Source organism: Artemia sp. Qi Xiang Cuo, chromosome 6 (assembly GCF_049724085.1).
Source record: "Artemia sp. Qi Xiang Cuo chromosome 6, ASM4972408v1, whole genome shotgun sequence".
In the NCBI taxonomy this organism is placed as follows: Eukaryota; Metazoa; Arthropoda; class Branchiopoda; order Anostraca; family Artemiidae; genus Artemia; species Artemia sp. Qi Xiang Cuo.
In genome coordinates this window covers 51865466-51888328 of record NC_142799.1, presented here as the reverse complement: position 1 = coordinate 51888328, position 22863 = coordinate 51865466, and the positions used below count along the sequence as shown (strand labels likewise).

The following is a 22863-nucleotide window of genomic DNA, read 5'->3' as shown; positions in this document are numbered from 1 at the left end:
GGCTGAAATTCATTTCCAATAGAAATGCTTATTATATTTGTAATCAGCATAAAAAAGGCATCAAATGGTGTATTCACTTTAGTCCTAACTCATTAATATGATTTTGTTTATATTGACCACCTTTTTTTATGCTGATTACAAATATTGTAATCATTTTGGTAAAATTCTACTTTAGCTATTTTTGACTATTTGGAAAGAGGTTAGGTTAAGAAAATGAAATGTTCAGGGATGGGTCTACAGGCTAAAGTATATCCCGGGAAGATATTTTGAAGTACCCACCTCCACTCCTTCTCCCTCTCGAGGGTCCTGACCTTTAATGACCTTTAAAAATATGTGAGTTATAGAAGTGAAACCTTGCAAAATAGATCTTCTGCTTAAATGAAGTACAACAAAATTGTTTTCAACTTCACAACTTTGCTCAATCTCAATTTATAAGGTTTTAAAGATATGCAAATACATTTCCTAAATTTTGGAAAAAAAAAACTATTTATATGTCTTAAAATTCTGCTCAAATAACTGAAATTGCATTTTCAGAGCAAAAGCCAGAGAAAAAGAAACTGATAACTGAAAATTAAGGTAAAATGTTGTTTTGTCAAAATTTCAGTGGGTATAGACCTGTCATGTAGGCAAATTTCATGACCCTCTAGAGAGAGAAGGAGTAGAGATAGTTACTTCAAAATACCTTCCCGGGACATACTTTAGCCTGTAGACTCATCCCTGAAAGTCTCATTGTCCTAACCTAACCCCTTCCCAAGATAGCCAAAAGTAGCTAAAGTAGAATTTTACCATCATTTCTATTGGAAATGAATTTCAGCCCCCTATATATGCCAATTCAGGTTATATATTTCTACAACCTAACCCTGAATTGGCATATATAGGGGGGGGGGGGGCTGAAATTAATTTACAATTGAAATGATTATTATATTTGTAATCAGCATAAAAAAGGCATCAAATGGTGTATTCACTTTATTCCTAACTCAATAATACGATTTGGTAGAACTTTACCTATTTTTTAGCACTAAGATCTTACATTTTTCTGCAAAGATTATTGTTTTTTAACTCATCTTTGTTCTAAGATCTTAAAGCTCACTGATGTTAGCAAAAAGTGTGAAGACCGCCACTGTTCTGCCATATAGAACAATGATGAGAGAACTTTGATGATCTACTCATCATTGTTCTCAGACTGCTGATCAAAGCTGAATGATGAAACATATTTGCACTAAAACAACCAAATATGCAAGATCTTTGTTCAAAGATTTCACTTTTAAGTGTTTCCTGACAAACAATGCAAGATCTTAAGTGAAAAAAAAGGTAAATATTTACCAAATCATATTATTGACTTACAAATAAAGTGAATATACCACTCAATGCCTTTTTTTATGCCCTTTCCAAATATGATGATCATTTTTGTCAGAAATGAATTTTTCCCCACCCCTATATACCAATTCAGGGTATGTATTTGCACATTAGTGGAGTAGATGTAAAGTTTAAACTTACCTCCCATTTACATCAGAAATAAAATTTGCCCCCCCCCCCCCTCATGTGCAAATATATACCCTGAATTGGTATATATAGGGGTGGGGGTAAAATTCATTTCCAAGAAAAATGATTATTATATTTGGAAAGAGCATAAAAAAAGGCAGTATAAGTTTAGAATTTTGGCCCCTCAGGAGACATGTTAAGAAAACAATTCTTACTTTAAAATATGTATAATGATTCTAGTTAACATATTATCCAAGGGGAGAACCTTTATCATCAAGTCTTACCTCTGTATTTTGTTTTGTATTTTCACCACTGCTCATTAAAAAAAAAAAAAAAAAAAAAAATAATAATGGCCAGAATGAATGCTACCTGTAAAAACAATCTATTATAGCAGCAATTTCAAATTTCATTTTAGCATGGAGGTTTTTTATAAACTTTCTTTTAAGTAGGAAAAAGAAGGATTTTTAGAGGAAAGACTTGATGATAGACTTGATGAAGGTTCTCCCCTTGGATAATATGTTAACTGGGATCATTATACATATTTTAAAGTAAGAATTGTTTTCTTAACATGTCTCCTTATGAGGGGCCACAATTCTAAATTTATACCAAAAAGGCATCAAGTGGTATATTCACTTTATTTGTAGGTCAATAATATGATTTGGTAAATATGTACCAAAAAACAGTTCTAATAAATTTGGGTAAAATTGTACTTTAGCTACTTTCAGTATTATTCTAGTTTAGCTACTTTTTGCTATCAAGGAGGCACACTTGTGCCTCTATAAAGAGGCGACCCACCACAATGTTAAGCGATTTCAGGTCCTAGAGGTTGCAGAGAGACGGCAGTAATCGCATTTTGTAGCCCAAGCTTATCCTTGAAATTTCAGCTCAATCCGATCACTCCTTCCCTGTTTTCAAAAAACCAAATATAGCCACTTAAAATTCATCATCATCATTTTTTTTTCTTAGCCACGCCTACAGGCCACAGTTGGCAACAGATCCAGTTGAATGAGGACTCATTCGAAGCAGAATTTGACCTGTTAGGGCTTTTTGATATTTTCAGACCAAAAAAATTATCCCCCCAATTTACATTTATGAAAAACCTCGTTTTCCTATATAAGCCCATGTTAATTTTTCCCACCACAACCCCCCTTTAACGTTGTCTGATCGGGCTGAAATTTAGAGGATAAGCTTTCCTGGGGCCTTGGAGCTTATCCTCGAAATTTCAGCTCAATCTGATCACTCCTTCCCTGTTTTCCAAAAACCAAATATCAAGTTTTGCTTGCGTCAAAAAGATTCATCACCTTACTAAAAAACAATTTCAATTATGTCTCTTTAGTGTAGCAGTGAGACTCCTGGCTGTCAGGCGGAAAACCCAAGTTCGATTCACTGTTAGATCAAATTTTTTATATACTGAATTTGAATTTAAAAAAAAACTCAGTTTCTTTTTTAAATTATTTGAAAAAAATTATGTTTTCTAAAGAGTTAAAGAGGCTGAGTTACAAGGTCGACCCTTAAAACACCCTGTCGAGAAAGAAAAGAATAATACACAATCATCTAACAGTTGATACTTCCAGCGGTTGATACTTCAGACTGTGAGGTGGAAAACCCGGGTTCAATTCACCGTCAGAGCAAATTTTTTATATACTGAATTTAAACTTTAAAAAAGAAACTCAGTTTCTTTTTTAAATAAACTGCACAAAAACGTGCAGAAATTACTTGAAAAAAACTACGTTTTCTAAAGAGTTAAAGAGGCTGAGTTACAAGGTCAAAGCTTAAAACGTACAGGGATTAGGAGGCACAGTTGGGGGGCTGCCGCCCCCCAAACCCCCGCTTCGCAGCCTTTAAATAAAAAAAAAAGTTTTTTAAACTGAAAGTAAGGAGCGACATTAAATCTTAAAACGAACAGAAATTATTCCGTATATGAAAGAGGCTGTGCCCTCCTCAACGCCTCGCTCTTTACGCTAAAGTTTGGCTTTCTCACAACTCTTTTTTTAAACATTAAAAACTTTAGCGTAAAGAGCGAGGCGTTCAGGAGGGCACAGCCTCTTTCATATATGGAATAATTTCTGTTCGTTTTAAGATTTAATGTCGCTCCTTACTTTCAGTTTAAAAATTTTTTTTTTATTTAAAGGCTGCAAAAGGGGGGTTTGGGGCGGCAGCCCCCCAACTGTGCCTTCTAATCCCTGTACGTTTTAAGGTTTGACCTTGTAACTCAGCCTCTTTAACTCTTTAGAAAACATAGTTTTTTTTCAAATAATCTTAGAAAGGGTTTAGGTTAGGAAAATGAAATAGCTACTGGAATTTTGACAAAACAACATGTTACCTTAATTTTCAGTTATCACTTCCTTTTTGTCTGGTTTCAGGCCTAGTTCTGAAAATTCAATTCCTTTTGTTTGAGTAGAATTTTAAGCCATATCAATGGTTTCTCTTCCTTTAAATCTAGGAAATTTATTGATATATCTTTGAAACATAATAAATTAGGATTAAGCAAAGTTATGAAGCTGAAAACAGTTTTTTGTGCTTCTTTTAAGAAGAAGATCCATTTTGCAAGGTTCCACTTTTATAACACAAAGATTTTTAAAGGTCATTACCCTCTATAGAGAGAAGGAGTGGTGGTAGGTACTTCAAATTACCTTCCCATGACATACTTCAGTCTGTAGGCCCATCCCTGAAAGTTTCATTATCCTAGCCTAACCTCTTTCCAAGATAGCAAAAAGTAGCTAAACTAGAATTCTACTGGCCAAGGCTTCAGGATATAACACCCAGCACTTTGACAGTCCCTTGCCCAATCTTAGACTGTTAGGTATTAGTCTATATTTATGCCTAGAGTGAAAGACCTCTTTTTGGGAAAGGTCACTTTTCTTTGGTGTTCTGGGATAATAGCAATGGGTTTTTGGTCCACCCCTATTTCACTACAAGATGATGTAGATCCTGCCTTCTTTGTGAAATTTCCACCAATAATTTGTCAGCATAAATCAAAATGTGGTGTCTGTTTTGACTAGTAATTGAAAATAAAAAATTATATTTAATATTTGTGATTTATAGAATAAATATCAAACAATAAAAGTTTTTTGGGTGGGGTGAGGAGGACAAATTTTCTGCTGGGAGAATTTTCTTTGGAGAGGATAGTTTCTAGGGGGTGAAATTCTGAGAAGAAATTTTATGATGGGTGAATTTGCCAGAATTCATATACATAATTTCTTTATATGTCTTGCTTTCTCTTTACCAATTCAATTTTACATGTGGAAATGTTAAGGGTAATGGTCTGAAGGTAAATTTTCACCAGGATTGAATTGTCCAGAGGATTTCTATGGGGAGGGGGATTTTTCCATGGAGGTGGAGCCAGGTATCCTGGCATTATTTAAAAAGTGATCATAAATAAAAAAAACACTTTTTTCAACTGAAAGTAAAGAGCAACATCAAAACTTAAAACAAACAGAAATTATCACGCATATAAGGGGGTTGCCCCCTCTTCAACATTTTGCTCTTTGCTTTAAAGTTTAAATTTTGTCCCAATTATTTAAAAATGATTCCTAAAACACAAGGTTCTTATTGTTCTTAATTAGAACAATAAGTAACTTTTTTTAAAGCGCCAAAAAACTGTAGCTTAAAGAGCAAGGTGTTGAGGAGAGGGCAACTGCCCTCATATACATAATCATTTCTGTGTATTTTAAGTTTTAATGTTGGTTTTTTACTTTCAGTTGAAAAAGACTTGTTTTAGTTTCTTTATTTAATGAAGCTTAGAGACAACAATTTTCTAAAGGCCATAGAGGAAGTATCTCAATTAAAATAAAACTGTTTAAAAATGGAAAAAAGTAAGACCTTACAGAAAATACAGAAAAAAATAGCCTACTTACAAAAAATAAGATACAAAATCCCAGCGTTTAGTTCTGTTGAGCAATGCCGAAGCTTAGGACATATATTTTTTAACAATATCAACAGTTTTGAACTTGGTTATCAAAAACCAAAATATTTAATGCCTTTAGACTCAATAAAAAGTAACGCATTATCAAAGTAGTTCCTTCAAAGTAAAACATCAAAATTAAGCTTAAGAAAATCAAATAAAAATTTATAATTCAATATTTTTAATTTGATTTTGAATGCCAAAAGCCAGCATATTTGACACCTTTATGCTTCATAACTGTAAAAAATCAATCTTTTTCATAGGGACAAATAGATAAATACAGTCACTCCTAGAAGAAAAAAATTGTTTCAGGAGGAGAATACAAAAATTTATAGCATTCCATTCAGGGGAAACATTTCTGATTATAGTTACTTCATATATCAGTCCATGGGTACTCTTGCACATTGGTGCCCATAAGCTGACTTTTAGGGGGGGGGAGGCTTAGCTGATCTAATTGGCACTTCCAATGCTGCATAATAGAAATTTCAAAACAAAAATATAAAACATAAACCAGCATCATTCAGCCCAGGGGGGGGGGGCTGAAGCCCCCCCATATGGGCACCCATGCTATTGCTATGCAAGCAAAAGTTGACACCATATTCTTACCAAAATTGTCCTGTATTGTTTTCCTTGTGTTCTGTATAATTTTACAAACTTTCTTGTTTTCTAATAACTTCACTAATTACTAATAAACAAATAAATATTTATGATCACCATAAAAAGCTGATTCTTTGATTGAATGTTATCAATAGTTAGGCTCTTATACTTTCATTATTGAGATCATTATTTACTTACATTATTTTACAAGGATCATTATTTACATTATTTACAAGGATCATTATTTACTTACCATTCATTGCTATGAAGAATTTGTCTTTTTGTTGTTGTTTTTTTTGCTCCAACCAAATAATATAGAAAAAATGTTTGTGAAAAATTGTTTTGAGGTTACTCAGTCACAAATTAGAACTTATATTTTCCTTGATCTTGGTCAAAATCTATTGGCAGGCAGCCAACAATGGGGCAACAAACATTTTTGCATCGTTTTTCCCTATTCTGCTCTCTTTCCTTTGATTTTCTTATAATTACTTTATAGTCCCAAATTTCCGGGGGGGGGGGCATAGCCATCCCCCCACCCTGCCCCCCTTGACGGCGCCCATGCCAACCTCCCCTAGTGTGCAAATGAATAGCCCAAATTATGTATTTCCAATGCATTTTGTCATGTGTTGCTTGGTTTCAGCCTATATAGGCTACCCATAAATTGAATCAACAGTGACAAATTCTAGAAGAAGAAAAACACATGGGTAATGCATAACTTGGACTGTATGTTTGCACAATGGGGGGGGGGGGGATTGTGGGTCAAGCATTGTAAAACTGCAGTAAAAATGTGTTAACTACAATTATTCTATATCCAGGTTGCAACAGTAGCTAGCAACTGAGTAAGAGACAATCTTGTCCCATACTAAAAAATACAACAACCAATAATTTTTAGAAATAGTTTCAGATCAAAACACAAAGCTTACTATTAAAATCATTTTTTCAAAACATCCTATAAAAGAAACTTACAGTCCCTTGGCTTGAAAACAAGGAAAATCCATTGGCTTAAGAAACTACGAAAGTGATTGTAGCCACAATATTTTGCATCAACAGCATATTTGTTTTTTTCTTTCTGTTTTTTTTCTCCACAGCTAGCAGGGCACTAGAAAATCATAGAGAGCCATTTAATGGCCCATTTGAAAGGAAATTGCTGCATTTAAAAACTTTTTGTAATTAACAAAACAATTTTTAATATAAAACGGTTTTTTTGCAAAACAACTGCATTTTCATGTGCAAGAATGGTGAATATCATCATAATCATAGCTGTAACAAGTCCCCGGCGCCGCGCCGGCGGATTGATCGAACGCCGCCAACAAGAGGCCCGGTCAAACGCCGCCGAAGTGTTGTAACGCCGCCGCCGCGACGCAGGCGCGCCGCCGCCGGCAAAGGCGACGGCGTTTGGTCGACTTCAAATTAATTTTGCGGCAATTCTTTGTTGCGTCAACTGCAAAGTCGGAGCTTTTCCTTCTCGTGTGGTTTAGTAGTTCGATTTCCCTGATTAGAAATCAAGCAGGGCTTGCACTATCCCCGAATTTTTTAGTATTTCCCCAAAAATCTATGCATCACCCCAAAAAAATTTGGTTCCTCAAAAATCACGCAATCATGGTGCCACACCTAGCGATATATCACTAGTGACTTTCCCTGCCAAATATTACTTTGCATACCATAATTCTTCACTACTCTCTTGTTCATTAATTTTCGTCTCTTTTGTTACTTTGCAATTTTTGTCTCTTCTGTTACCAGACAGATGCAATATGGAAATGCAAATATTGCAGTATACACAGTTCTTCAGATTTTGCAGATTTTTTTTTTTTTGCTGTTTTTAGATAAGATTTTCTTAATGTTTAATACTCAGTTGTTGAACGCTGGATAGAAAATACAATATTCTTTCTGAAACATTTTTATCCCCCCCCTCTCAAAAGAAAAAAAAACCTTCTATTGAGAAAAAATTTAGCTATAGACTAAGCTATGTACAAGGTTGGGGAATTAAAGATTGAACTGGAAGTTACCCCAAAAATATGATTCATAAATAAAATGTAAATTACTGCCTAAAGGGGGGGGGGATAGGGGGCTATCCTTTTTAAATGATAACACATCTTTTTTTTATTGAAAGCAGTGATGCCAAAAAGATAATTATTTTTTTCATTTAAAGTGGAGACAGAAGAAAATGATATCAAATTCCCTGGGAAACCATTGAAATATTTTGATAGACCAAGGCCCCCCCATTAGGACTTGTTCATTGTCTTGGGTATTTTGCGATTTTTCATAGGCTACTGGCCTAATTTGGCTTTTCTGTGTGCTCCCTTTTAATTGGGTCCTTTGGATCTTATTGAATTCCATGGCAAATCTATGACTCAGTTTTCCAATAATTTGAGGTATATCTGAATGATTTCGACATTTTTGTTGCTGTCTTTGTACCCCTTTACTCATACCCTCATTTTTTTCAAGGAACACTAAGCTGTTTAACGTTATTTTGCGTGTTTTTTAAAACCATATAGTAATCGAGTTAATTATTAAGTAAATTATTTTTCTAATGAAAGCTGAGACGGTATCCTATCAAGGTGGTATCCAGAGGGGGGGGGGTAGAGAGGTATTACATTTAAATGATAATGTCTCGAATTTTTTTTATTGAAAGCAGGGATCCCAAAAAGTTAATTCTTTTTTAATATAGAGCAAAGACAGTATCCTATCAAGGTGGTATCCAGAGGGGGGGGGGGGGTAGTGAGCTATCATATTTAAATGATAATACCTCTATTTTTTAAAGCAGGGGTGCCAATAAGTTAATTATTTTGTTTTATTTAAAGCAGAGACGGTTTCCTATCAAGATGGTATCCAGGGGGGGGGCATAGCAAGTTAATATATTTAAGTGATAGTACCTTTTTTTTTTATTGAAAGCAAGGATGCCAAAAAGTTGAAAAGTTGACAAAAATTAGCAAGATTTTCGTGAGTTATGCTTGATACAGCACTCGCATGGTTTTGTTGTCCAAAGGGAAAGGGACACATGCGTCCAACCCGTTTTTTTTCTTATTGATGAAACGGGTTTACTTTGAAAACATTCATACATAAGTACCTGGCAGATTCACACTAAAACAAATTGGCGTGACGAAAGTGATATCGACTTCCCCACCTAATGCTACGCTCGAGTGACAATGGCGCCCTTGGTCCAGTGCCCAAGTTACATTAACAAGCCAGGTCATATTAAAAGCTTTCAACTTGGAAGGTTCATGGAGGAGTCTGACAGTCTTATGACCTCAGGGTACTAGATGCTGCAACGTTCTTACGTATCTACAGTGGTTTAAAAAATTCGATCACCACACAAATGATTACCAAAAATATGCACAAATGTAACATTTGGAATATTATAACACTTTTTTTAAGGCTTTGAAGAAAGCAAAAAAGGCTAAATACCCCTAACTACGCTTGAAAGCTATTTTAAAAAGAAACTGGAAATTTCCATGGAAATGACCATAGCAGAAGCTTTGAGCCTGGGTGGGTATCAAAGAGGAGTCTTTGAGTATTTTGACCACAAGTGACTTATTGTTGCGACTTACTTAAATTTGGTAATTTTTGTCAGCATTTGGAAATCAAAGCTTAAACTCAATAACTGATACTAAATGTCCTAATATTTTGCTTGGATTAAAAGTGAAAAACTAGGAAGAAAATCTCAACATCTTCCTGGAGCTACTTCAGTCTGCATATTATTTCATTTAATTACATTTAAAATGGATGAGCTTTACATTTTCTACCTAAGAAAATAGCTGGCATTTCATTTTTCTTCATATGAAATAAACCATCAACTGTTTTTTGTTTCATTGTAATTGAAGTGTTCTCATGTGAAGTGTTCAACATGTATTTTTCAATTTGATAAATTTACTCGTTTAAGATGCAGTTTGTAATTTGACTGATATTAGGTATTTATTAGTTTATAATTTATTTATTTTATCCAATAAAGGAGGAAGCCATATAATTTGGAATGAATCCCCAAAAGAAAAAATGAATAATATCCAAAAGATCAGCCAAAAGCAATAAAAAAGCAGCAGTTCAGCCTTAGCCTACATGACATATTCTATAAAGAAGCAAAAAAAAAACTTTAAAATGTATTTTTTTTTAAATTGTTATTAAAAACCAGTTTTTAATACAAGAAGGCTTTTTAGGAGTCCAAAAGAGCAAAAAAAACATTCAATATCAAAGTTGGTCATTTCCACTGTTTTAAAGGTGACAAAACAGATATAGACAAAGGGCATTATGAAAAAATTAAGCTTCTAAGTTCAAAGTTATATTCAAAGTTTTTACCCATATAACTGACGAATTTTGTGACACGGTATTTGAAGTTTTGTATACAGTATTGCTTAATGAAAAAAACTACTAATTTTGATAATTATTTATGTTAAGAATACATAGCTAATAGATACTTCAATTACTCGTATTATGCAAGGGTTCTGGAACGCCACAGCCATTTCGTTTCTACCTGATTTCTACTTCTCTTGATGAATAACGAAGGAGACCAGTTTCCAGCCAGCGACTTGTGAATTTTAGAAGTCATGAATAGGCTCGAATCTGTTGTAAGTTTAAGCTGTGATTTGAGAAATACTGATGAAAACATTAATGTTTGCGGTCAACATTGATCACGCAGGTGGCGCGCCGCCAACATCTTACTGGTGGCGCGCCGCCAACATCTTACCGGCGGCGCGCCGCCGACAATTTACCGGCAGTGTGGCGCGGCGCGCTGTTTTTGGCCCCGCCGCCGCCGGTCTTCCCTCATCGGCGCGGCGCCGGGGTCTAGCTGTAACCATATATGGCATAAAAAATGAGTGCAATATTATGCTCTTAACTATATTAAAAATATAATAACTATTATATAAATGGGTGTTAAATTATATTCCTATTATAAAGGATTGATAAAGTTCATTATAAATCGTGACTATGTAAGTTTCATTGGATATAGCTGAAATCTGGCAAAGAAAAAACCATGGCACATAATAAATAAAAGTTAAGGTAATACAAGCATCTTTTGAGAAGTTATTTGTCAGGGGTAAATCATTATAAAGAACAAACTCATCAAGGTTACAGCTGTATCTGCAACCTAGTAAAAGGTATACTGCAGCCATAGTTGAAAAATGCGTTTTGTAATTTACATAAAGCTATAATAAAGAACTAACTTTAGCCTATTCTAACTGAAATGTTTAATATAAAGAAGAACTTCAGAGATTGATGAATCAGGCTTGCAGCAGTTATATAAATGGTTGGTATAGTTAATTATAAATGGAGATTATTTAAGTGCATTGGTATCATGGCTGTGGAGATAGCTGAAACCTAGTAAAGAACAAACCATGACATATATTGGACATAGTTAGCTGTATTACATAGTTAGATGTATTTAAAAACATTTTGTAATTAACAAAAATAATTTTCAAAATAGAATAAATTTTTTACAAAAAACTGTATTTTCATGTAAAAGATTGATGAATGATGTCATAATCATAGGTTGTAACCGTTATATGGCGCAAAAGTAAATGCAATACTATGATGTTAGGTATAATTACATCAGTATATTTTTACATGAGGGATTAGTATAGTTCATAATAAATAGGGTTTAAGTAAGTTTCATTATTATCATGGCTGTAGAGATAGCTTCCACCTAGCAAAGAACAAACCAGGTAATATAGTAACTAAAATTTACATAGCCCATTGTTTCATTAGATATAGCTGAAACCTAGTAAAGAGCAAACCATGATGCATAGTAACTAAATTTTATGATGTAAATCCAGGTCGCAGTGGTGGCTAGAAACCTAGTAAGAGATGAGCACATCCCATACTAAGAAATACAATAACCCATAACTCCCAAAAATTAAACAGAAGTCAGATTAAAACAAGAAGTACACTATTAGAATTATAGAGCCTTATCTAATACCCCTTATATAGGAAACTTACTGTCCCTTGGCCTTAACAGGAAAGTCTGTTAGTTGGAAAAACAAGAAAAGTGGCTGAAACTACAATATTCTGCATTGAAAGCATCTTTTTTTTTTTTTTTTCGTCCTCCACAGTTAGTGGGGCACTGGAGTATCATAGAGAGCTGTTTTATGGCTCATTTAAAGGCAATTGATGTACTTAATGAAAAACTGCATTTTTCTATTACCTGGAGTACCAAATGTTAACATCATCTTGCATACAAAGATCAAAATAGTAGTTTTAGGAGGTGTGCATGTAACTGAACCGCAAGCAACTGAACCACAGTGCAACTGAACCCTTGTGTAACTGAACCACCAGGCAACTGAACCCCATTTAACTAAACCCTTGTGTAACTAAACCCCCGTGTAACTGAACCACCATATAACTGAACAACCGTGCAACTGAACCACTGTGCAACTGAACCACCATGCAATTGAACCACTGTTCAACTGAACCACCATGTAACTGAACCATTGTGCAACTGAACCACCGTGCAACTAAACCCTTGTGTAACTGAATCATTGTACAACTGAACCACTGAACTCAGATTTTCAATTCTCTAAACATATTGGGCAATATCATTGGGTAAAACACAAGTTAGAATTTTTAGATGTTCAATCTTGTTGAAATTGTTTGTTTCTTAAATTCATGATATAAGCACCTGTCAAAAGTTTTCATGAAAAAGTTTTGTTTTATTTTTGCAAAAGAAAAAGAAGATCTGATTTCACAAACTGTTAAAGTACCAAGGACACCCAAAATGAAAACTAATTCATTAAATTGGTCAAGTGCAAACTTACGTCTTAAATTAGTGTGAAAAACCGATAATTCATTTTTTAAGGAGAAAGATCGCCTGTTTACATAAGGCTCGTTTTTTAGCACTAAGATCTTACATCTAAGATCTTCTACGATCTTACAGCTCACTGATGTTAGCAAAAAGTGTGAAGACCGCCACTGTTTTGCCATATAGAACAATGATGAGAGAACTTTGATGATCTACTCATCATTGTTCTCAGACCACTCATCAGAGGAGAATGATGAAAGAAGTTTGCACAAAAACGACCAAAGATGTAAGATCTTTGTTCAAAGATTTCACTGTTAAGCGTTTTCTGAAAAAAGATGTAAAATCTTAGCACATTGACGAGTGAAAAAACAGGCCTATAATGTGTTCCAATACGAAAGTTAGTGGCCAATTTCAAAAATAAATAAATCAGCATATAGCCTTAGAAAGTGTTGTTTTCTTGTATGTTCTGGTAAAACAGAAATCGGAACCTAGTTCAGCAAAGCTCTTTTCTTTGAAAAATACTTTTAAGGAATGCTTCTTGAAAAGAGCTTGGCTAGACTAGACCTATCTTGATGTTACTAGGATTTTTGGTATTCCAGGATCTTTTAACCATGAAGCAGTGTAAAGGTAAACATTAATGATTCTAAAAGAAAGTATCAATATATAGGCTACCCTATTGGTGGTTTTGCAGACCTAATAACCTCCACTGATAGCCTACCTTATGTAGGCTAAGGTAAGACACCTAGTAGGCTGTGTGATTTGCTTGAATATTTGATATAAATCTACCTCATAGTTACTATATAATAGTAGCATATACCTTTTATGCTTTATTTATATTAGAAATACAAATTACTCGGGTGAGCACTGTTTGACTAGGCCTATTAAAGTCATTGGTTCTTTATACTCTAAACAACAAATATTGTCATTTACTCTTATATACAAAGCACTATAAAATCAAAACATTAGGCAATATTGTGTTTCCTTTAAACATGGAGAATGATATAAAGTCTTCTCTATGATTTTTCAAATATGACATGATTGTAGGGAAACATGAATAAAGTTATACAGAATGCTTTTTGGTATTCTTATTTAATAGATGATCCACTAAAATGTCATAAAAAATAAATAACATTATCCCACTGATGCATAGAGAAAACAACAAAGTCATGCAGATGGCCTTTCATAGTTCTAATTGCAGTTCAGGCAACTTGGTGGTCACATATCAATCCTAAAACTTAGTCAACCTACCTGAGAATTTATGTGGCCAGGAAAATTAGGCTTAGGATGCTTCTTCATCAGCAAGTTCCTTAGACATTGTCTGTTGTGAGTCAGCCCAAAAATCTTGGTCATCTATATTGTAATTCAAGTAGAGTTTCCAAGTAGGTATGTCCCCCTAGAGTCTAAAGAATTCTGACCAAGTTTTAGGATTAATTTGACCACTAAGCCACCTGGACTTGCAGTCCACAGTCAGAAAACCCAATCTATAAGCCAAGACAGTTTCACTAAAACAGAATTAATTGGAAACTGATTGACTGAAAAGTTGCCTGGCCTTGTGTGCAGACAACTGGCAAAAGATGCACCCGACTAAAGTCTTAGACGGGCAACCCAGTTTATAAGCTCAGACAGTTACATTAAAACAAAATTCATTCAAAATTAGTTGACCCAACAAGCTGCCTGGATTTCAAGTGAACAGGTGACAGAAGGTTTGCCTGTCTATAGTCTCAGGCAAGGGCAGCTGAGTTTTAGGACTAACATATGAATATCAAATTGCCTGGACTCACAGGCAAACCAGCAGCAATAATAATAATTGATTGAATTTTCAGAACATATATCCTATAGGCCTTCAAAAAATTATGGGTATTTATTAGTGAAAAGGATGTCACACTGTTATACTAAAGCAATGCAGGAAAAAAAGGTACTGTTGTTGGTTAATGCTAGTTAAATAAAACAAAATAGGATAAAAATATAAGTTTAGAAACAAATTTTGGCTGTATATTTGCACATTAGGAGGGTGGGGGTAAAGCATAGCATATAATAAATACATAACCTAAACTAACCTATGTACCTTTTTTCCTCCTAAACCCCAAAAAACTAAAGCTTGAATATAGTTCCTGGAGTGAGAAACCCCTTGTTTATAGAGCATAAGATAGGAAATTACTGGGTAGTGTTATCTGTTCTTGGCTTTTCTCAAGTTGCATTCTTGCATGTTGCCCATATATTAGAACAGTACCAAAAAAAATTAATGAAACAAAACAGGAATTATATTAAGAACAAAATTAGAGAGTAATGGCTTCTCGGAATGACAAATGTTGATTATATAAAGCAATACTATTAGATCATTATCTGTCATTATTATGTAATATATATTACTGTATTATGAATCATATACAATATATTATTGTATTGTTTGTACTTGCCATTTTACACTGTTTATTCTAATTCAGCATTAGGCCACATAATTTTGGGGTGCCAATTATGTAAGGGGGGAGCAGTTGCCTCAGTTAGACTTTGAAAAATACCTTCTTATTTCTATTTTGCTACTTTTTATTTTATCATGGCTAACTGGTTATTTTTGCGCCATTACATTTTGAGGATTGGAATCACTGACATAATTACTAGATACAAATCATCAGCACAACTGGGTTATATTTTGTTTAGTGATCAGCCTGAATAAAAGACTCTTATTTAGTTACTTCATAATAAATAAATTATTATGGTTATTAGACTTTGAAGTTGATACCACGAGCCTATACTTTACTCCCCTCCCCTAATATGGAAATATATAGCCTAAGTCAGCTTCAATCATTAGTCAGCTACATATGACCTATTTTTCTCCTTAGCCAGTTATTTAAAGAAGCAAATTTTTGAGTATAGGGTTACTAGGTTTCTATGGGCTGTTCTGAGCCTTCTAACCCCTTCAGGGCTCAAAATTAATTGTCCCTATAAAGTGGTTATTTAATTATAAAAGAGCATGAAAAATACTCATTATTTTGAATTGTGCTGAAATGCTAAATTTAGTTGAAAACTGCAGTCTAGGCTATGTACCGAAAATATGGTGTTGATTTATAATTAAGGGTATATTTTTCACCATTATGGAGGGAGGGAGGGGAGAGTCTTGATATATTTAGCTATATATGGATTTGCAATGGAGTTCTGACTATACCTGTGTCTTATTTTTTAGGCCAGACCATATTAATATTAAATTAGGCTAATCAGAAAACTTTGAATATAGCTTTTAACTTAGAAGCTTAATTTTTTTATAATGCCCTTTGCCTACCACATTTAAAACAGTTGAAATGGGGGACTTTGATATTGATTTTTTTTTTGCTCTTTTGGATTCTTAAAAAGATATCTTGTATTAAAAACAGGTACTATTAAGGTACTATCACTTAAATATAATAGCTCCCTATGCCCCCCCCTCTGGATACTATCTTGATAGGATACCACCTGTGCTTTAAATAACAAAAATATTTACTTATTGGTACACCTTCTTTAAAAAAAAATTGAGGTATTGTAATTTAAATATTATAGCTCACTACTCCCCCCCCCCTCTCTGGATACCCCCGTGATAAAATACCGTCTCTGCTTTAAATTAGAAAAAAAATTGGGGATCCCTGCTTTCAATAAAATTTTTTTCGAGATATTATCATTTAAATTTAATACTTCCCTCCCCCCCCCCCCCTCTGTATACCATATTGATATGATACTGTCTCAGCTTTCATTAGAAAAATAAGTTACTTGATAATTAACTATGTAACTATATGGTTCAAACAAACACGCAAAATAACGTTAAAAAGCTTAGTGTTCCTTAAAAAAAATTGAGGGTATGAGTAAGGGGGTACAAAGACAACAACAAAAGTGTCGAAATTACTCAGATATACCTAAAATTATTGGAAAACTGAGTCATAGATTTGCCGTGGCATTCAATAAGATCCAAAGAATACAATTAAAAGGCACACACAAAAGCCAAATTAGGCCAGTAGCCTATGAGAAATCGCAAAATACCCAAGACAATGAAGAAGTCCTAATGGGGGGCCTTGGGTCTATCAAAATATTTCAATGGTTTCCTAGGGAATTTGATATCATTTTCTTCTGTCTCCATTTTAAATGAAAAAAATAATTAACCTTTTGGCATCCCCGCTTTCAATAAAAAAAAAAAATGAGGTATTGTCATTTAAAAATAATAGCCCCCTATCCCCCCTCCTATAGGCAATAATTTACAATTTATTTTTGAATCATATTTTTTAGGTAACTTCCAGTTCAATCTTTAATTCCCAAACCTTGTACATAGCTTGGTCTATAGCTAAATTTGTCACAATAGTAGGTTTTTTTTGGGGATTCAACTTGAAAATAAAATTCTTGACTACAAACGATGCAAGAAATAGTGATTGGGAAACTGCATTCGCAATGATTTGAACTCATTTCATAAAGACGATCCTGTTTTTTGTCAACATATGAAGAACTGTGTATATTGCAATATTGGCAATTGCATCTGTCTCTTTTTATGCAAAGTAACAAAAGAGACAAAATTAATGAACAAGAGAGTAGAGAAGAATTATGGTATGCCAAGTAATATTTGGCAGGAAAAGTCACTGGTGGTAAATCGCTAGGGGTGGCACCGTGACTGCGTGGTTTTCGGGGATTCGGGGAACCAAATTTTTTTTCGGGGTGACGCATAGATTTTCGGGGAAATACCTGAAAATTCGGGGATAGTGCAAGCCCTGCTTGAGTTCTAATCAGGAAAATCGAAATACTAAACCACAAGAAAAGGAAAAGCTCCAACTTTGCGGTTGACGCAATAAAAAATTGCCGCAAAATTAATATGAAATCGACCGAACGCCGCCGCCTCTGTCGGCTGCGGCGTTACGACACTTTGGTGGCGCCAGGCCTCTCGTCGGCGGCGTTTGGTCGATCCGCCGGCGCGGCGTCGGGGTCTAGCTGGAACAAGTATCCTGAAATGGTATCTTGCATACCATCTAGCGCTTGGTCATCATCAAAATATTTTCTGACACATCAGAATAGTCACTTTCTAAACTTGAGGTAATATTTTTTCACAAAATGTATTTTCACTAATATATATATATATATATATAACAATCAACAGATTTTGTAAATTTGAATTTTCACAAATGAAAAACAGGGTCGGATTCGTAGGAAATAGTTTTCGCTAATATTATTCAGCTCCGAAGTTTATCGTTGTTTTATTATTGACAACACTGTTTTGCAAATTTATTCAAACTAAAAATGCTAATAGCAGCTAAACAAAAACTCGTAGGAAACCCGGATTTTCCGGTATATTTGACCTTTGACCTTTGTGAATCTAGATAACGAATTTTGATCAGATGTCATTGAGGAGATTGCAGCTAAAAAGGAAATGGGGGGGGGGGGGCTGGTTGCACTCTAGCCCTTTTTTTCAACATTCCTTCAACTTGCCCTAAAAGTTTTAACTTCATACCCTCAGGTTTATACCCTTAGCTATTCTCGACACATAGCAGATACAACGTCTTTTAAAACTGGATGCACATAGTACCTCTTGATTTAGTTGAAGATGCTCCTAGATGTTTTCCAAACAATGTGACGGCTGTTACCATCAGCCATTGTAAATGTTCCTGGTATTTCCTTTTCATTTTCAATAAAGGAATAAATGCTTTTTGATTGTGTTTGGAATTCTTCTTGACATTACCCTTAGGTTTGACCTTAATGCTGCATGTTTTTTTTAGGATCAAACATGCTATCTTTTCTTGATAAAAAAGAAAATTATATGTCAATAGTAGGCATCTTGTATAACTTGCAGCCTTTGCACCAGAGGCTTGTGAATAACTATGGTTGTGAACCATAGTTATTTAACTATGTCATAGTTATTTAACCTTTGAACTGTTTTAACTAAAATGACCATCTCAAAATTTAGATCGGATATATTTTGGGAAAAAAAGGATAGGGTGGAAGCCCTCCAATCACTTTTAACTCTGAAAAAGAGCAAAGGAAATTTTGATTTCCAATCAAAGAGCCCTCCCCCCAAAGCTTATACACAAATTTATTCTACAAAAAACCTCGTGTGTTAGCAATGAGGAACTAGCTTAACTTACATCCCTTACCCCAGATGCTGCTGGTGGGGTTGTTAACCCCAAAGGCATGATTATTTGACCTTTAGACTATTTTGAAATTTTTTTTTATTTTAGTTTGATCGGATTTATTGGGGGGGGGGGGGGAATGCCAGTTAAGAGGGAAAGGCTGATTGTCCTCTGATTACCTTTGATTCTCCAAAATTGAACATGAACTTTCAATTTTCAATCGAATGAACCTCCTTCAAAGTTTTTAAAACCATCCCTTCTATAAAAACCTTAAATTTTAAAAATTGGTAACTTGCAATAATATACAGATTGCTGATACAGGTGTATTAGCAAATTTTTTTTGGAAAAGCTTAGCGTATCAAAATGAAACTTCTGGGGTATCTACCTGCTACTACTGCTATTAATACTGCTGCTACTACTGTTGCTACTACTACTTATTTGACACTATTATTAATACTACTGCTCCTATTACGACCTCTACTACTATTAAACTAGCACTATTAAGGCTACGCATATCAAGTTGAAAATTTGACAGTATGGAGTATTTGAGGGGGAACTTGAACTAAATCAAAAGACACTATGTGCCTGCAGATTTTCAAAATGGTGTATCTCAAAAAGAGATTTGTGTATTAAGTGGGAACTTTCAGAGAGTGCATAAAGGAAAAGTCAATTCACCAAAAGGAAATATGTGCACGCTCAGGCCTGGATTTACCCCTAGGTCCATAGGCCCGGACCTCGGGGCGCAGAATGTCTGGGGAGCAATAAATTAACTTTGAGTAGTTTTTCCTGACAAAAACGGGACTGATATGATTTATTGTTGCCAGGTGCACTCTGCCGCCACGCTGCCTATTCACAGAAAAGTGACTTTAAAACAAAACAGGAATGCCATGGTCGCTTATAAACTGTCAGATTTCTCCCGAGAATGGTAGCTGAGGGTTATGTATTACCCCTCTCTTTCATCACTTTTTGCTCATCCGTTGTGTTCTGTTAATTGCTTCCATTAGTCCCGAATTTTTGGGAATAACCCCGAAAATCTTGCAAAAACAGAGTGGCAAAAAGGCTAGGTTCTTAAGCATCAAAGCTTTGAATCCGGCTCTGTGCACGCTACTGCTAATGCCATTACTATTGTAACTACATTTACTACTACTGCTACTACAACAACTACTATTACTACTAGTTCGACTGCTTCTTCTATTGCAACCATTTGTAAGCTAAAAGTATTAAGATGAAAATTAAGGAACTATATGAGCATATAGGTTATCAAAAGGATATATCGGTAATGGGATAGCAACAGCTAATTGTATTAACGTGAAGCTTATAGAACTTGATGAGAGGAATCTTCAGCTGACCAAAAGGTAATATGTTAATACTACTGCTGCTACTTGCACTAGTGTTATTACTATTAATACTACTACTAATGCTATTACTGGGCCTACCATTACAGCTGTACCTAACCTTAATGAACGGTATGAAGGGGGACTTTTCAGGGAATATTGAGGGTGGAAGGTGAACTGAATCACAGCACACCATCTGTATACAGGTTGTCGAAAGGGCACATCAACAATATCCTTGGGAGAGCGTGGTGTGTTGAAAAAAATGTTCAAAAATACGAAATGTACTATGTACATACTGCTACTAGCTCTGCTTCTGCTGCCACGGAAGATAAAGGTATTAAGGTGAAGCTTTCAAGGAATAGTTCGGCGGATATTGAACTGAATCAAATTGACTATGAGTATGCAGTTTCTCAAAAGGGTTACAAAGCATTATCTCAAGAACGGCTTCCATTAATAAGTTGGACCTTTCAGGATAAGTTGTGGGTGGGGGACTTCGAACTAATGAAAAGTTAAAAGTTTGCAATAAAACCAAAATAAACACTTTATCAGGCCATGCTTCTGGCAATAGGCCCAATCCTGATAAGTTTCATTCAATTTAGAGGGTTTAGGGGCTACACTGATGAGTAATACAAGTTAGAAGCCGCAAATGAAGCGAGAAATAGATTTTGAGCGTTTAATCAGCCTTAGTTCAAACTTACTTTTAGGCCGTGAATTAGGTTCAGGATTTGACTTAAATGAGGGTTGGCTTAAAGAAGGCTTGAGTTAAATGGGGGTTTGTTTGAACGGGGGTTCAGCATGTAACTCTATAGCCCCTTTTTTGTTTTCCCCAAAACCCCCATATTTTCTGTGATCGTTTGTTTAACTTCTGTTCGTTTTGGGTTTCTTTTTTTGTGCTAATTTCTGATCATTTTGGGTTTGAATTATTATAGGAATTTATTTATGCTAGTCTTTGGTTTAATATGACTCTTTACTTTCCTTTGAAAAATTGTTTTTCAAAAGAATCTTTTTAATTAATTTAAGAAAAGTGCAACCCAAAGCAACTTTTTTGTTATCTAAATTCTCAAAGTTCCGATATTTTCAGTAAAGATTTTTATTACTCAACGTTCAGGAAAGGCCTGATTCATCTAGGAAAAAAAAAATCAAACCAAAAGTTTAAACGCAAAGAGAAAGTAGCTTTTGTATTGGCTCCACCGAAACAGGCAATTAACTTTTTTCAAACCAAACGATAACCAACTACGAGCGTAGAAAATACCACAAAATGAAAACAACAAAATAAGTAAAGTGGTAAAAAAAACATTACAGTATGTAGACGGTGTGAGACGCCATTTATCCCCCCCCCCTGCGAAAAACATCCCTTGAGGAAAATACCCCGCGGAAAATACCCCCCCCCCCCCAAAAAAAAAAAAATAATTAGCCGTGGAAAATCACCCCCCCCCCCCAAAAAAAATATCTCTTGCAGTTGGTTAGTCTCCAATCACTTTCGGCTTATAAAAAAAAGACTAGAAATGCCTGGGGATTATCAAACAATTTCTTCTTCCATCATCCTCTCCCTTAGAGCTAATTCTGTATTTATTTGATGACTCAATAAAAGCTGAGATGTTTCGACATCAAAATGCACCCTTTGAGGTATCTCCTTCTCTTCCTAGCTACAAAACAATCAGATAACCCCATTGCAGAAGTTTCAGTTTCTTTTTTAAGTTTTTTGATTTGTCTATTGCTTACAGATAGTATTTGTCAATGGGAAACATGCGGAAATTTTTTGCACGGGGGTTTTCTTGAGGATTTTTCATGAGAAGAAAGTATTTGCACGGAGGGGGGGGCAAGATTTACAAATAAATTCCTCTTTTCCACTTCCCTTAAAACTTCTCAATTAAACTAAAAAATGACTCAACCCAAAGAAGATTTTTAAATTTTGAAAACCATAATTTCTGTGAGAGGAGTATTTTGCAGGTGATGGGCTTCCATGGCTGGAGGAGGGGAAATTTTCTGCTGGGGAGAGGGGTAAACGATTAGACCCATAGAAAGTGACAGGGTGAAGGGAACCCCCATTAACAGACATAAAAAGAGAAATATATCTGGATTAAAGAGTTTATGATGTCCGTTTTTCTTTGTTTTTGTGACAACAAAACACAACATTTTTATAAATCATCTTGACAGTAATTTATATAAAGACTTAAAAAAGCAAACAATTCCAGCAAAGTTGAACATGTAAAGATTCTAGCTTGTGTTTTACCCATGTAAGTACGGTGGTTGAGTTGCACGAGGGTTCAGTTACACGAGTGTTCAGTTACACGGTGGTTCAGTTGCACGGGGATTCAGTTGCATGGTGGTTCAGTTGCAGGGGGGTTCAGTTACATGGTGGTTCAGTTAGACTGGGCTTTAGTTAAATGGGGTTGAGTTAAAGAGGGTTCAGTTGCATGGTGGTTCAGTTACAGTGGTTTAGTTGCTTGGGGTTCAGTTACACAGTGGTTCAGTTACAATGGAATCGTTTTAGCATTATAAAAAGCATGTAGATATAGTTGTATAAAATGCAGTATTTTTTTAGGGTCTTAACAAAAAATCTGATTTGTGTATTGAAACTAGAATAATTCCCGAAAATTTTAAATAAAATAATTTTATTTCATCTCTCAGTTCAAAGTTATAATTGTCTCCAGGAACCAGACTTTTTTGGCCTAACTCCTAAAGTGAGCCTCTCTATGAAGTTGTGCTATATTTCCATAGAAAGCAAAATCAAATTAAATTTTATTT

The 22863-nt window shown here is 34.8% G+C and overlaps 1 protein-coding gene across 1 annotated transcript in view; it reads left to right on the top strand.

The window, feature by feature from the left end:
* Positions 1-22863, top strand: part of LOC148951356 (uncharacterized) — a 117410-nt gene that overhangs the window by 459 nt on the left and 94088 nt on the right. The window lies entirely within an intron of this gene.